This window comes from Petromyzon marinus, chromosome 50 (genome assembly GCF_048934315.1).
Source record: "Petromyzon marinus isolate PM22_M1 ecotype Great Lakes invasive population chromosome 50, UKy_Petmar_22M1.pri1.0, whole genome shotgun sequence".
In the NCBI taxonomy this organism is placed as follows: domain Eukaryota; kingdom Metazoa; phylum Chordata; class Hyperoartia; order Petromyzontiformes; family Petromyzontidae; genus Petromyzon; species Petromyzon marinus.
Window position 1 is genome coordinate 5,788,350 of NC_133716.1, and position 8,926 is coordinate 5,797,275.

Genomic DNA, 8,926 nt, shown 5'->3' on the forward strand with positions numbered 1-8,926 from the left:
CGTGCTTATGTTTCTAGACATTTGAACCGCATGGCGAGACCCCTGAGTCCAGAATAAACGCCGCGACCCGCCAGAAATCATCAATCCTCCCGTTCTTCAACCGAGCACCGGACGTTTGCCAAAATCGCCGTACTCACGAACGAAACTTTGACGAGCGCATCGCGTAGAACCCGTCGAGAGAAACAGCTCGCCGTGTCGCTCGCCTTCGACGAAGTTTAATTGCGAGGGCCGGGGGCTTACGGGACCCCGGGGTCCCGTGTTAATTTGTATTGATATGTAGAGTTGTTTTCATGCCACGTGGACATGCACAGACTGAAGTGAGCTTACGAAGACAAATGTTCCCCCCGTACAGTCGCGACAAGCTGTTGCGGCAAGTGCTGTTAGCGAGCGCCTCTCGAGGCCGCCTTTGTCTTCCTTCACGCGCCGCAACGCGCGATGCTGTACTCGCGTCGGGTTGAGTCGACCTAGGGGAAGCCCAGACACGGGTTCAGATGCCGCCCGCGAAAACCGATGTGAGCCGTGGTCTGGTCGTCAAATCCAGGTGGGCGCGTTTCGTAGCGCGATGACAGAACGGCTCCAAGCCTCCGTCTGTGGACGCTTCCGAGGCTCAAGGACTCCTTGCCAGGAGGGTCTTGCTCCATTTGGGGATGACAGGGTTGGCTTCGTTTGGGAGGAAATACGCACAGATAGATTTAGGAATCCACTGCGGGTCACCTCGCAACTTTATCGGGTTTATTTTTTTACAGCTACTGCAAATTTTACCTTGCTCACTGATTCCTGTACCTATGTTGAAGGGCTCTTCTCCGTCAGTATCTCGTCCGCACTGTGTTCAACCACCACCACCACCACACTGCAGTTCACAACAACACACTCACTCATTCACTCACGCACACACTTACTCATTCGCCCACTCGCTCGCCCACTCGCTCACTCACTCACGCACACACACTCGCTCACCCACTCATTCACTCAACCACTCATTCACTCACGCACACACTCACACATTCGATCATTCACCCGACCACTCAGCACTCACTCGCGCACACACACGCTCACTCATTCACTCAGCCACTCACGTGCTCACGCACACTCACTCACTCAACCACTCATTCACTCACGCACACACACATTCGCTCACTCACGCACACACTCGCTCACTCACGCTCACTCACGCACACACTCACGCATTCGCTCACTCACGCATACACTCGCTCACCCACTCATTCACTCACGCACACACTCATTCGCTCACTCACGCACACACTCGCTCACCCACTGAAATCACCCACCGACTCACCACACTCATTCACTCACTCACTCTCACACGCAAAAAAGACAAAGATCCCCCGTATAGCCTTAACAAACTGTAGGGGCAAGTGCTGTTAGCGAGCACCTATGAAGGCCGAAACGCTACACGAGGGGGTGGATGGCCAGCACCACGCCCAGCCGCCTTTGTCTCCCCAGTGGCGATGTTTACACACCGCACCAGGTACTCATTTGAGGCTGAGCCGACCTAGGGGAGGCCCAGGACCGGTTCAGATAATCGTCATTGGTGTTGGCCGTGGGCGGGAATCGAACTCGGGTCGCCGGGTTCGTAGCGCAGCGCGCTAACCGCTACGCTTCCGCTCCGCAAAAACACACACACACTCACCCACTCAACCACTTACTCACCGACTCATCCACTCACTCACCCACTCATCCACCCACCAACCCACTCACCACACTGCAGGTCACCTCACTTCTCTCTCTCTGCTTCTTCCCTCGCTCCGCTACACTCTGGAATCACTCCTCCCTTCATCATCTTCACCTCGCTCCATTCAAAGAAACATTTTCAGCCTTTATCAATTAAAACGTTAACAGCGCTGTCTGCTGCTGGCCGCTCGGCGTTTTGTTCCGAGCAAAACCGGTGATCGTTATTGTTTTCTTTAAGGATATATTGAATCAGCAAATATGTAACTCGGAATATTAACGCGATCGGCACAACCAACGACAATACAGAAACCCCCCCCCCCTCTCCACACACACAAAATAATTTGCCGTGACTCCAACAACCTCCCACCCCTCACTCTCACCCCCACTAGCCCCCCCCACCACCACCCCTCCCCCCAAAGCAGCCCCTCCCCTCGCCTCCTCCTCCACAGCCCACTAAACAACCCACCCCTCTAACGCCTATCCCTGTAATCTCCCGACATGGACACTGTGTGATGTCTACGACTAAAGATGGCAATCTTGGGAACACCTGCCGAAATGCGCTTCCCCCCGTAAAGACGAAGCACTTGCGTCTCATTTCGCTCGCACTGCAGCCCCCCAGCCCCTCGCCCCCTATCTGCTAGATTAGCTACCCCCCCCCCCACACAGACAATACCACGACACCCCCTGCACATTGGCATGCCCAGAAAACAGACGCGGCTTGAGCCGCGAGTGTCTCTGGCGGTGCCGTCGGAGTCGCGAGCACACGCGGCGTGAGATGCGTTAAGCGTGTGCTGATGTGTGTGTGTGTGCTGGGGTGTGTGTGTGGTGATGTGTGTGTGTGTGCTGGTGTGTGTGTGTGCTGGTGTGTGTATGTGCTGGTGTGTGTGCTGATGTGTGTGCTGGTGTGTGTGCTGGTGTGTGTGTGCTGGTGTGTGTTTGCTGGTGGGTGTGTATGTGTGTGTGCTGGTGTGTGTGCTGGTGTGTGTGTGTGCGCTGGTGTGTGTGTGCTGGTGTGTGTGTGTGTGCTGGTGTGTGTGTGTGCTGGTGTGTGTGTGTGCTGGTGTGTGTGTGTGTGCTGGTGTGTGTGTGCTGGTGTGTGTGTGTGCTGGTGTGTGTGTGCTGGTGTGTGTGTGTGCTGGTGTGTGCGTTTGGGGAGCGATGGTCTAGCGGTTAGCGCGCTGCGCTACGAACCTGGCGACCCGGGTTCTATTCCCGCTCACGGGAAACACCCGGTAACGATTATTTGAACCGGTCCTGGGCCTCCCCTAGGTCGACTCAGCCTCAAATGAGTACCTGGTGCGGTGTGTAAACATCGCGACTGGGGAGACAAAGGCAGCCGGGCGTGGTGCTGGCCACCCACTCCCGCGTGTGCCGTGCCTGGCCTTAATAGGTGCTCCCTAACAGCACTTGCCCCAATAGTCAAAGGCTATAGGGGGGATCTTTGTATTTGTACGTACATATATACGTGTGTGTGTGTGTATATATATTTTTACACATACCGGTGTTCGCTAACACCACTTGCCCCAACAGTCTACGTGAGCTATACGGGGGATCTTTGTACCGTCACGGCTAACAATAGCGGCAAACGGGAATCTTCACGTAGCCCTGGACGTTTCCTAAGTCGACTCAGCCTTAACAAGTAGTACAGTCCTCGGCAAGGTACGGGGGGTGGTGTGGTAAGCACCACAACCGAAACCACCTTTGTCTTCCCAGTACTGATGGCCATACGCCACACCAGGTATTAATTTAAGGCTGAGTCGACCTTAAAGCTGAGGTCGACTCCTACACACACACACACACACCTCTCGCTTTGCGTGTATCCGTGCAGTATATAGAACGTCATTTTACTTGATTATAATAGTTGTACAAATTATATGCGGCAGGTATTAGGAAAATATATCATATAAAAACAATGTTTTTTAAAATCCTCAATGTATTCCGTGTGTTTAACGCGATATTTCTGTGGTGATATCTCGGAAAAGAAAAACTCAAATAGCAGCTCGAGACGATGGCGACTGATGTGAATTATCATGATGTTCTAGAAAGGCTAGAGAGTCGAAATATCACCGACTAATGATAATAGTCCGGGCTATGCTTATACGCAAATACAAAATCCCAACTCTAAACGTTTAAACTTGACTAGAAGCGGAATTTCAAGTACTCTTTATGCATCGCTTAATCCTTTACAGCCCACGACTGTAATCCACTGCTGGATGAAGATCTCCGCATGCCGTGTCGATTGTTGGTTGTTTTGACCACTGCTTCACCACGAAAGTGGCGAGGGACATCATTCGCCACTGATGATAGCCGTGGCCTGGAATCAAACCGCACTGCCAAAGACGAAGATCCCCCGTGTAGCCTTTAACAGACTATTGGGGAAAGTGTTATTAACGATCACCTATTAAGACTGGAAATGGCACACGAGGGGGTTGGCTGGCTCACATCACACCCGGCCGCCTTTGTCTTCCCTCGGTGTTGAGGCTAACAACTGCAAAGACAAAGATACCCCGTATAGCCCTAACAGACTTTTGGGGCAAGTGCTGTTGGCGAGTCGCACCTGTGAAGGCCGGTACGGCACACGACGTGGTGGGTGGCCAGCACCACGCCCGGCCGCCTTTGTCTCCCACGCACACACACGCGCACGTTAACGCCATACACACGCAGACACACGCACGCGCTCACGTGTGTAAGTGTGTACGCGATTCACGCAATTTCCCGAAGCAATTTTTGGAATCTCCATGACGTCTTTATTCGTATAAAAACATTCTGAGCACAATAGTTGAAAATCTAGATACCCATCGCACCGACAAAGAATTGGCCAAACATCCCAACGCAGGAACCTCTTGAGCATAGCGTCACGGCACTGCCCCATGACCTTCCAAGATACCTAAAGGACATCTGTGTATCTACATTCATAACACACACACACACATTGTAGAAGTGCAGGTTGGTTGCATTTAAATAAGCTGACAGTAAAAACAGAAATGGAACGCTCCTCCCGCTGGGTACGTGAGACGGGGAGATGGAGCGATGTAATCGGCTCGTGTGGAGATCCGGTGCCGTGCAGGGATTGTTACATCGCAGGATCGCGAGAGTCGGCGCGGAGGCTCGGGGATGACTTCATCCAGCAGTGGATTGACCATGGCCGACGATGTTGAATAATGATATTCTACGTATATGACCACTAGTTGTTTACACGTATATATATTTTTTTGTATCCGTCAAATTGCCTTGTGTTCACTGATTGTTGTACATGTTTAACTCGAGACATCTGTATAGCCATTAATCACAACAAACAGCCGCCATTCACCGCTTAGTGGAGCTGACGTCGCCACAGCGCTGGTGCCAGGCTAGGTGCACGTTGAGGGCACGTGAAGTGTGGAAGCTCCGCTGCTGGCAGAAGGTCACGGGACTGATCCAGGTGCCATGGATTGACCGCCTGAGGTTACTGCCAAATGCACCACCTGTGCTACCTACTGTGCCAACTTGCTAAGTTTTATCCGCCCGACATTCTGCTCGTTGTTGTGAGCGTCGCTCCTCCGCCCCTTCTGCTGCCAAACGGGAACCAGTCATAAGCACACTGCCCAGGTACGGGAACTCCTTCCACTCTCTCCACAACTGCCTCATCAATTTTGGAGATGTGGCGAAGGGGGGGTGTTGGATGGCATAGAATAACCAGGCAGGTGCTTTGTTTTTATTATTATACGCTTTTTATTAACTCACTCTGTCTGTTGTATCCTCAAATCTTACAACTCAATTTTTACCCACTTTCCCAATGTGGTATCGACTGCAAACTTGGTATACTCATGTCATACTGATGACAATACTATATTCTATCATTAACATTTAAAAATATATTTTTTGAAACATTCTTTTTTATATGTTATGTTTCGGCTTGGGTCTAATTGTCCACGGTAAACTGACGTTGGCTGTAAATCACCACGGCCCCATTACTAGTACGGCACATTTCATTAAAGCGTGTTTAAAAAAAAAAAGCTTATTTTTTAATATTACTACTTTTTGGTGAGGCTGATTTCAGACTCCACCTCTTCTTGGCACGTTCCAGGTTCAGCGGCAGACTCTCCAACTTCTTCCCAGTGGCAGAAGCAATTCTCATCAGCAAACTAAACATGGTTGACCAATAGGGATACCAGCCATTGACGGGCACCAGCCCATCGATCAGTCTCCCATTGCATCTATACCAGATGGAAATTCCTCAGGTGCATCCATGGAAAGCTTATCGAACTACGTGGTCAAAGGAGATGTTAAACAGTGTAGGAGCTAGAGGACATCCCTGTCGAAACCTACCTCAAGGTAAACACAAAAAATACAAAGATCCCCCGTATAGCCTGTAACGGACTGTTGGGGGCAAGTGCTGTTGGCGAGTAGCACCTGTGAAGTCTACACAAGGGGGTGGGTGGCCAGCACCACGCCCGACCGCCTTTGTCTCCCTAGTGGCGATGTTTACACACCGCACCAGGTACTAATTTGAGGCTGAGTCGACCTAGGGGAAGACAGGACAGGTTCGGATAATCGTCGCTGGTGTTGTTGGTGGCCGTGAAAGGGAGAATCTAACTCAGTGCGGCCTGGGTTCGTAGCGCAGCGCGCTAACCGCTGCGCCACCGCTCCCCACCCCTTGCCTCCCACCCTAATACACACACACACATAAATGTATCTGACACACATTTAAGTGCAAACGGCTGTTCCCTATTCATGGGGGTTTTAAATGGGACCGACCCCAGCCGTAGAAAGACCCCTGGATCCCCCCTCCCTCCCCCCTTCTATTCAGGGCTCCATAATCCTTCTCCGCACATTCCCTTCGCGTGAATGAATATACAAATGCACCATTTATAGGAGTTTAATTGTGCCAATATCCCGCTTCGCTTTACTTCACGATTCTCCGTGTGCCTTTCAGCGGAGTTAAGCGGTTGACATCACTCACACATCCACCCCAACACACACACACACACCTACATACAGGGCCAAGATCCCCCGTACAGCCTGAACAGACTGTTGGGGCAAGTGCTGTCAGCGAGCAGCAACCTATGAAGGCTGGTACGGCACACGAGGGGGTGGGTGTCCAGCAACCACGCCCGGCCGCCTTTGTCTCCCCAGTGCTGATGTTTACTGCACACCGCATACGGTACTCATTTAAGGCTGAGTCGACCTAGGGGAGGCCCAGGACCGTTGCAGATAATCGTCACTGGCGTTGGTGGCCGTGAGCGGGAATCGAACTCGGGTGGTCAGGTTCGCAGCGCAGCACGCTCCACTACCTCTCCCCACACGTACATATATATATACACACACGTGTAGATACAAACACAAATACATAGGTATATGCGTAGCCTTATAAACAGATACATATATATGTTTGTGCGGGTGTTATAGGTGGATGTACGTGTATCTATATAGAGACGTAAAAAATATAAAGAATCCTCCTGAAATGATAATCCTCCTTATAGCCTTAAACAGATTGTTGGGGCAAGTGTCGTTCGCGAGCACCTCTGAAGGTCTGGGGTCTAGAGATACGTGTATATATACATACAGATGATATAAAAACAAAGACACAAAGAGATACAGCCGTAGAGACACACACATACAGACCCGAACGGGTACATACACAGATTGATACTCTCACGATAACACACAAAGACACAGGTAAATGGATACAACGTGTTGCCCAGGTGGACTGTTGGGGCAAGTGTTGTTAGCCAGCAGCACATGTGAAGACCGGTACGGCACACGAGGCAGTGGTGTGGACGAAACCACGCCCGGCCGCCTTTTCCTCCCCAGTGGTAATGTGTCACACATATCACCAAAGTACAAATTTAAGGCTGAGTCGACCTAGGGGGAAGGCCCATGACCGGTTCAGATATTTCGTCACCGACTGCTGTTGTGCGGTGTGCGGGAATTGAACTCTTAGCGTAGTGCGCTAACCACTGCCGCCACCACTCCTAACAGACGTACACACAGATATGCAACAACAACAACCGCCATTCGCCACTAAGTGGCGGTGACGTCACCACGACGCTTGTGCCAGGCCATGTGCACCTTGAGGCCACGTGAAGTGTCGAACGCCCGCGGGCAGGAGGTCACGGGGCAGACCCAGGTGCCACGGGTCGACTGACTGAGATGACTGGCTGGTGCACCACCTGTGCCCCCTACTGTGCCAACCTGCTGTGCTTTAGCCACCCGGCGCTCCACTCGTTGTTGTGAGCGTCGCTCCTCCGCCCTCCGTTGTTGTTGGAGGGCGACTGCCTCCAACTGCCCAATAACGTCTTTCACGAGCCTCCTCCACAGAGGCCGATCTTGACATCGCTGGTACCAGTCATCGGCAAGTCCACTCAGCTCCACGTCCTCCTGTACCACATCACTCCATCTCTTCTCTAGCCCGTGCCGCGCCCGTTTAGCTCCCTCGATCCGGCCGAACAAAAGCTGTTTCGGCATGCGGTGGCTGGGCATGCGGGCTACATGACCCAGCCAACGCAGCCTTGCCTGCCGGAGGAGCTCACCGATGGGACCTTGCCCAGATCTTTCAAGGATTTTTGAGCTCCTCACACAATCCAGCCTGGTTAAGCCCAGGATGGATCATAGGCAGGCCAGCCTAAATGTTTCCAACTGGCGAAGATGCTCCATTAAGGGGCAGCTGCATGAGTCACAGTCCTAAACCTCGCTCATTAACCCTCGACATCAGGAGGAGTGGGGGACGATGCCAATCCCAGCCGCAAGCGATGATGAAATTCTCGCTTGCAACTTTCATCAGATAACTGAGACCAGGCCACTTTAGGTTGGAATGGGGTCCTAGGTGTACACCCACCACCGGAGTGGAAGAATGGCAGGCACATCTTACAGATGACCAGTCGATGGTCAGAGGGCAGATCAGCTCCATGGTAGATCCTGGTGTCAAGGACATGGGCTCGCATCCGCTGGTTCGTCACTATGTAGTCCAGCAGATGTTCTTGCTTGGACCCGGCATGCATCCATGATGTTGTGTGGATGCGCCGATGCCGGAACAGCGTGTTGGTAATTACAAGCCCATGGGCTGCACAAAAATCTAGCAGCCTCCTACCGTTGTTATTGAGCTGATCTGGCCTATGCCCTCCAATCACTCCAGACCAGGTGCCAGCATCATGACCAACTCGGGCATTGAAGTCACCCAACATGATGACTCTATCCCGAGGTGCCACTTTAGCCAGCACCTGTGACAGGAGGTCATAGAAGGCATCTGACTCAT